The 7,735-nt window shown below is 31.7% G+C and overlaps 1 non-coding gene across 1 annotated transcript; it reads left to right on the top strand.

Annotated features, from left to right (window-relative positions):
- Positions 1-241: 241 nt before the first annotated feature.
- Positions 242-321, top strand: Trnal-uag (transfer RNA leucine (anticodon UAG)). The gene has a single exon. It is a non-coding gene; the product is annotated as a tRNA-Leu (tRNA).
- Positions 322-7,735: the final 7,414 nt, after the last annotated feature.

Below are 7,735 nucleotides of genomic sequence, written 5' to 3'. Positions count from 1 at the left end.
CGGACGCTTCCAGACTTCCAATCGAAAACGCCATAATTGAATATTATAGAGCGAGTAAAAACGTCTAAAACTTAAATTTTCCAACTCCATGATTTTGTCGCTTATTCTAAAAAAAAAGACTTAAAAATTATTTGTCGATTGAAATAGAACATTATTTAATCTCAAATCATAAGGAGACAAGTAATTCGGAAAAGCTAAAATTAAATGTGTCACTTTTGCAGTTATAACTGTTATTTTCAACGGCAGCGTGGCCGAGCGGTCTAAGGCGCTGGTTTTAGGCACCAGTCCGAAAGGGCGTGGGTTCGAATCCCACCGCTGTCATTAACTCTTTTTTATTATTTTTTTTTAAATACATTGCAGCATAATTATTATGTTTCGTTTATGTAAAATTAAATGGGGACAGAAAAACAGCGTGTAAATGAAATGGCATGCTTTTAATAATTTTTATTCTTTGATCTAAAAGAATTTCTGGAGTAACTGTGTAACATTTTCATGTTAATCTTGTATATTTTGAAAGTTAAAACGTTACATAATTTTTGAAAAAGGTTTTTAACTTGTCTTACTTTTCTGAAGGACTTTTTTGAACGAGCTCACTGAAGGAAAAAACAAATTAAAGTTGAAACCTGTTTTTTTTTAGAAGAATTTGAAAAAAAAATCATTTTGACGACTTTGTTTCTAACGCTTAGGTCTTAAAAGATGTAGAAAAGTAACACAGTAGTCAACCCACTCACAAGCTTTCTGTAAAAATTACTCAAAAAAACAAAACAATACTGGTTTAAAGATTTACACGTTAATCGGTCACTACGGTGTATGCGTACTATTTTTTTTGGCTATATGTATATAAGCGCGTTCGTTATTTAGGTTTTTTTTCTCTAGAATCAAGTTCCTAAGTGGAAAAACTGTTTCTAAATAATAAAAAAAAATCCTCTAATTTTTTCAGATTTTTATTTTGACACTAGATGGCGCCCCAAGAGGGTTAAAGTTTTTTATCATTTGAAATAGGTATGTGTTGACTTTTTGAAACCATGCATGCCCTGACTAAACCCCTGGTCATATAAATATAGTTTATACCTTTTTGAAAACGTTGTTTAATGTAGACAAGAACCTCATCAAAAGGATTTGGATATTCATTTAATAAGTTTTAGTAAGTTTAAAGGTTTTACCTTCAAAAGCATCAGTTTGCCATCTTTTGTGTTAACATGCACATATTTTTAGTAAGCTTGTCTGTTTGTATGACAGTCAATATGTCCCATCCGTATGCCTGTATTTAAGCCTTTCGCTGTGTCTTTCTTAATGTATGGGTGTAACTGTATTTGTGTTTCTGTAAGTAATAGCTTTCTTGTGTATCTATATTCATGTCTGTCAAGTAAATCTGTCTGTATGTCTTCTATTTTCTTTTTGCATGTTTGCTTGTTTCTTCAGCTAATTTTTAATTTTAAGCAGCTCCTCCAATCAAATGTATGTATGCATCTTATTCAATGAGGTCTAAAAAAAAGCTTACTAGAGAAAAATTCCATAATGTACGTATATACATTCTCTGCCTTCATATGACATCCCAATATAAGCTTTAACCTATCGATTCTCATACTGCAGTCAATTTTCGCTTCTTTTTTTTCGCTTTCTTAAAAATCTCTCTATCACAGCATAGCAAATATTGAATGAAATTTCAGCATGCTGAACGTGTGTTTTTTTTTTCTTCTTGTTGCACTCCATGATTGCAGTACTTGTCCTATTAGAAGCATGATGTAAAAGAAAAAAAAAAAAATTCCAATTGCGATTGAAACTTTTTCACATTTCATGCCATCGCGCCTCGTATCTTCATATACGAGTATAGTGAATCTGAAGGGTTTTTTTTTTCTATGCTACTCCATCATCATCATCATCGTCATCATCATCATCATCTTTTTACCGCAAAAGCAAACCCAAAGGAAATAGAAATCTCAGTGACATCCTTAGGAATGGATCAGATTGGGAATAACACCATCACTCAGCTGTGTGTATATATGTTGTACTTCACTCCCCCTGGCCAATGCTCTTCCTTCACCATCATCGCTGTTGGCAGTGGCGGCGCCATTGCCGCGTGATGCCCCAATGGGAATATATAACATCATATGTGAAGTGATATGGCCTCACACGCACACACCATCATGCTTCAAAGGACATACCACCATCACCATCACCAACCAAAAACACATACGAGTATATATCGATATGCTCAGTCATGTGGAAAACTCAATTTGCATAATAATTTTATGTTTTTCCTTGCTTCCTGGTATCACTGATTTTTATACATGAAGGTATGGTTAGAGTTCACAAATTAGGGTGACTATATTTTTTTTAAATTTGAAAAAGGTTCCAAAATGTTAAACCAGGGAAAATCCTTTGTAGAAAATAGTGTTGATTTTATTAAAGTTCTTTTTCTTCAATAAGCTCTAAATTAAGGCAATTATAATGTCAAATCAATAACTTAACTGTCAAATTGACAACTACTGTCAATGTCATTCCTGTTCTAAAAGTTATAAGATTTCGGCAAATTTGTAGTTGAATCTGGAAAATCACAGCCAATTAAAAAAAAGTGGTTGTCCGAAAAGTCGGTTTACAGACGATAATTTAACGTGATAACGTCAGGAGAAAACAGGTTGTGTGCTTTTGTAAAAAAAAAAATGAAAAATAAATCTTAAAGTATTTTCTCACTATATCATTTTTTTATAAAACTCACAAAAAAATTATGCCATTAAAACAACCTCTTTTAAAGAATAAAAATAAAGTTAAATTTTTACAATGTGCAAAAAGTAAAAAATTAATTTATTAAAAAACAATCATTTTTTATGAAAAAAGTGAAAAAAATCAAACTTTTTTTTCCTTCCATCACCCGAAAATCCATTTTTTTATATAACAACCTACAATAAATTTTGAATTATCTCAAAGCTAATTATTTCAGCTTTAATATGATGCTTCAATCATATCTGTACAATGCCCACAAAAAAAAAGTAAGACTTTTTTAAAGCCAATCATGTCGAAATTTTTAGTTTAAAAAACGTTTTTTACAATTTTTTTTAAAATCTTTGTCGGCCTTACAATAAATTTATCTATCGTTTAAAAAAAAATTCAACTTTCTACAACGTCGCGTTTAGAAAATAGAAATTTTTTTGCAATTTCGTTTTACCCCTTTTTACCCTATTTAATGATTGAATTTTTGAAAAATCCTTTAGAATTCATGCTGCCAAAAAATTCAGGCAGAGCGGGAGAAAATGGCGTCACTTTCCATGGATGGTTCACCGATTTATAAGACGTTATCAAGTAAAAAAAAAAAACAGATGGTCACACTAAAAAGCTTCGCTGGCTTTGTTTGGTACTCCTTCATATTTGGATTGGTCTTTTAATGCTTCTGCTTTTCATATGTCTCCAATATCCTCTTGCCCCATTCTTACACTTTTCTTGTGGTTATTCGCAAGGAGTGTACTAGGTTATATTGCTGTTCGACGACGAGGTTGTTGTTATTGTTATTATTATGATCGAAGGATTTTTGGTTTTTTTTCGGCATCAATGATGGGGTGGGTTAAAATTCTGTTTATATTGTTACAGCCTGTGGCATTATATTTTTACTGTGCATATATAGTTCTATTGATGTGATTTCACTCTGGTTTCGTATACCTAAGTTAGTGGGTCGAAGATCAGCAAGGAGAAGGTATATTGTGCGAGAGAGATGTTTTAAGCACACCACTCGATTGGAAAACCGATGGAACATTGTTGATATTTTGGTTTATCATAAACAGGAAGGTATGTATAGTCCTTGTAGATATATGTAAGGTAAATCTGTGAGCAATTCACGTGGGACATGACACACCATTTGAAATCAATTTGCGAATATAGAAGGTATCTAATCTTTCAAAAGAGCATATAAAAAGAGCTTTTCTTTTTCTTTTGTTCAAAGTCAAATAATGTGGGATGTATAAGAGGTGTTATTTTGAAGGTGGGAAAGGTGTAATGTGACGCTTGTATTGAAGGATTTTGTTAATGACAGAACTTGGGCAGAATGTTTTGTTTATATGATGTTAAAAAATGAGGTATTGTAAAAATGGGATATTTTTAGCTCAAAAATAAACTTTACTTTGACCTCTTTACCTATGGCTGCAGTTTAAGACCATTAGAAACATTTTCTTAGGTCCCGATTTTATCCAATACGAAAAGGACTGAATAGCAGAGTACAAAAATGTATCTTGTATAAGTTTTGGATGCGTAGTTTCGATTTTTGGGTTTTTGAAATTTTGCAAAATTTTGAACCCAAAATGACGCATTTTTTTAAGGTCCCAATCTTATAAAAGAGTCAACAAATTTTTGTTTTATATATTTTGGATGCGTGGTTTTGATTTTATGGAGTTTGGAAGTTTGCAAAGTGTTTGACCCCTAAAAGACGCATATTGACTAAGTAATCGTTCATAGCATATTTTTTTAAGGAGAATTTTTTTAAGGTCCCGACTGTAGATATAGCAGAGTAAAAGATATGTTTTTTATAAGTTTTGGGTGCGTAGTTTTGATTTTATTTTTCCGAAAACGTAGCATGTTTTATTAGGAGAATTTTTTTAAGGTCCCAACTGTAGGTCCCAAGAGTAAAAAATGTATTTTTTTTATAAGTTTTGGGTGCGTAGTTTTGATTTTATGGGGATTGGAATTTCGCAAAGTTTAAACCCGGGAGCGGGTCATAATTCTGCTTGTCAAAATTCTGTACGACAAAATTCTGTGGGATCAAAATACTGTAGTACCATAATTCTGTACGTCATTATACTGTAAATACAAAATTCTGACCGTCAAAATACTGTATGAACGCGCACTTTTTTACATTATCAAAACGATATTTTTTTACAGCATTTTTACAGAATTTTGATTTACAGAATTTTGCCGTACAGAATTTTACAAAACAGAATTTTGACCAACCAGAATTTTGCTATACAGAATTTTGACTTTCAGAATTTTGTTCCTACAGCATTTTGCACATACCTACAGAATTTTGACATACAGTATTTTGGCATACAGTATTTTGAATACAGAATTTTGCAACATACAGAATTTCGACCCCAACCCGTTTAAACCCAAAAAGACAGAAATATAGCATATTTTTTTAAGGTGATTTCTTTAAGGTCCTAATTGTATTCACTACTAAGGGGACTTAATAGCTTATATGTTATATGTTTTGGGTGCGTAGTTTTGATTTAATGGGGTTTGGAATTTCGCAAAGTTTGACCCCAAAAAGACGAAAACATAGCAATTTTTTTTTTAGGTGAATATTTTTAAGGTCCCGATTTTATCCACTGCTAAGGCGACTTAAAAGAAGAGTACAAAAATTTATATTTTATTAGTTTTGGGTGAGTAATTTTTATCTTATGGGGCTTAGAATTTTGCAAAGTTTGACCCCAAAATGACTCATATTGACTGAGTAATCGTCGTTTGTGCAAAAACATGGCATATCTTTTAAGATGAATTTTTTTTTTTAGGTCTCAACTGTATAGTAGATTAAAAACATGTGTTTTTTTATATGTTTTGGATACATAGTTTTAATTTTATGGGGTTTGGAATTTGTAAAGCTTGACTTCCATAAAACGCATTTTAACTGAGTAATCGTTGTTTTTTTGAGGGTGAATTATTTTAAGGTCCAAACTGTATAGGAAAGTACACAAATGTATATTTTATAAATTTTACATGCGTAGTTTTGTTTTTATTGGGTTTAGAATTTTGAACAGAATGACCCCAAAAACGTGAATTTTCTTAAGGTCCCAATTGTATCCAATGCGAAGGGGATTTGAAATTTCAAAAAGTTTGAATTTAACGTGACGCTCTAAATTAAAAAAAATTAAAATTCTACATTCACAAAAACTATGAACTTTTATATGAATTCCTTTTCTATGTCACTGCCTTTGACACAAATATTGTAGAACTTACAAACAAAAAAAAAAAAAAAATGTGAAAGATCTCAAATATTCACAAAGGCATAAGAAAAGCAGTAAGTAATGTCACCGTCTCCTCCCGCATTTTCATTCTCAAAAAGAAAAAAAATAAAGGTGAAAAGATGGAATGCGATGAATGTGAATACAATCTGTGAAATTTTATTCTTTTTGTAAGGTTTCCGTTTTTTTTTTTTGCTTGGCCCTGAACTTTCAAAAAGAAGCGTTTCTAACCATGAAACGAGCAGGAGGCGTTTACCCATGATGATGTTTCGTTTTCCTTAACACATATCCTGGGCTTCCTTCTTTTCAATCTTGTTGTTGTATATTCCTGATAAAGACGACAACGATGTTGATGATGATGATGACAATGCGGCGCGGCATAGTGAATTTTCAGAATATAATAATTTTTTTTTCTTTACTTACACACATCGCTTTCACACATTTTCAATGAATGAATTCAGGTTCAGGGGTCGCCTCCGCTCTGTTCCACACGCGTACGCACTTAAGAATTCTGGGCACAAAATCCAATTGGAGGTAAATATACCAAAATTTTCATGAAATATTAATGCGATGGTTCCTAATCTTTACGCTGATGAAACTGAATGATAATCGTGGTTGTGTGGAATATGTGGGGATGTGGAACACTACCCTTAGTGTATTTTGACTTGGCACATTGGTCCTTGGAGTATTTTGCAAAACATGCGTTTTTTTTGTTGTTATTTTGGGAACATATCCGGAATGAGATTTTATGTTTGACTCTTTTTTCATCATTTTGTGTATAGATGTACTTTACCTGCTTACAGGAAATCTTGCGACCTTTTCTCAGGCTACGGATATATGGTTTTTTTTTTTTCAAAGATTATTTTTCTTTTTCTAAAGGACTAAAAGAAGGTGTTTAAATTTCTAAATCGCAGCTTACATGAAGAGAGTATTACCGAAATAAAAGATGATTTTTCTTTGAGATAAATTAGGGTTTGAATGTGTAAACGGTTGAGGGTGAAAATTGAAGTCATTTCGGATGTGATACGATCTAAAAAATTAAGTAGTCATCATCATGATGGAAAAATTTCGCACGTACTTTGCGAATTTATTAAATAAATTTGTGTATAAATCTTGATTGGAAACGGGTTTTATGGATTTCATAAATTATGTTATAAGGGTAAAATAAAATAAAGTTGTCTTTATTTTATTTCATTGGATGAGAGTGCATTACTTTTGAAAATCACACTTTTAACCCAGTGAAGTCTTCAATTTTGATGAAGAATTTCTATTTTTTAATGTTTATCCTGGATGAAAGCGCATTTCTTTTTAAAATCAAACTTTTTACCCCGTGAAGTCTTCATTCTTGTTGAATAATTTTTTTTTTGTAATGTTTCATCCTGGATGAAAGCGCATTAATTTTGAAAATCACACTTTTTACCCAGTGAAGTCTTCATTCTTGATGAAAACTTTCTATTTTGTAATGTTTCATCTTGGATGAAAGCTCTTTACTTTTAATAATCACACTTTTCAGCCCGTGAAGTCCTCATTGTGGATGAAGAAATTCTATTTTGTAATGTTTCATCTTGGATGAAAACTTATTACTTTTCAAAAATACACTTTTAACGCCGTGAAGTCCTCATTTTTCATGAAGAATTTCTATTTTGTATTCATTCATCCTGGATGAAAACGCATTAATTTTTAAAATCACACATTTTACCACGTGAAGTCCTCATTTTTCATGAAGAATTTTAATTTTGTTATGTTTCATCCTAGATGAAAGCGCATTACTTTTGAAAATAACACTTTTTATC

Source organism: Episyrphus balteatus, chromosome 2 (assembly GCF_945859705.1).
Source record: "Episyrphus balteatus chromosome 2, idEpiBalt1.1, whole genome shotgun sequence".
Taxonomy (NCBI): domain Eukaryota; kingdom Metazoa; phylum Arthropoda; class Insecta; order Diptera; family Syrphidae; genus Episyrphus; species Episyrphus balteatus.
This window is presented reverse-complemented; position numbering and strand designations above follow the sequence as displayed.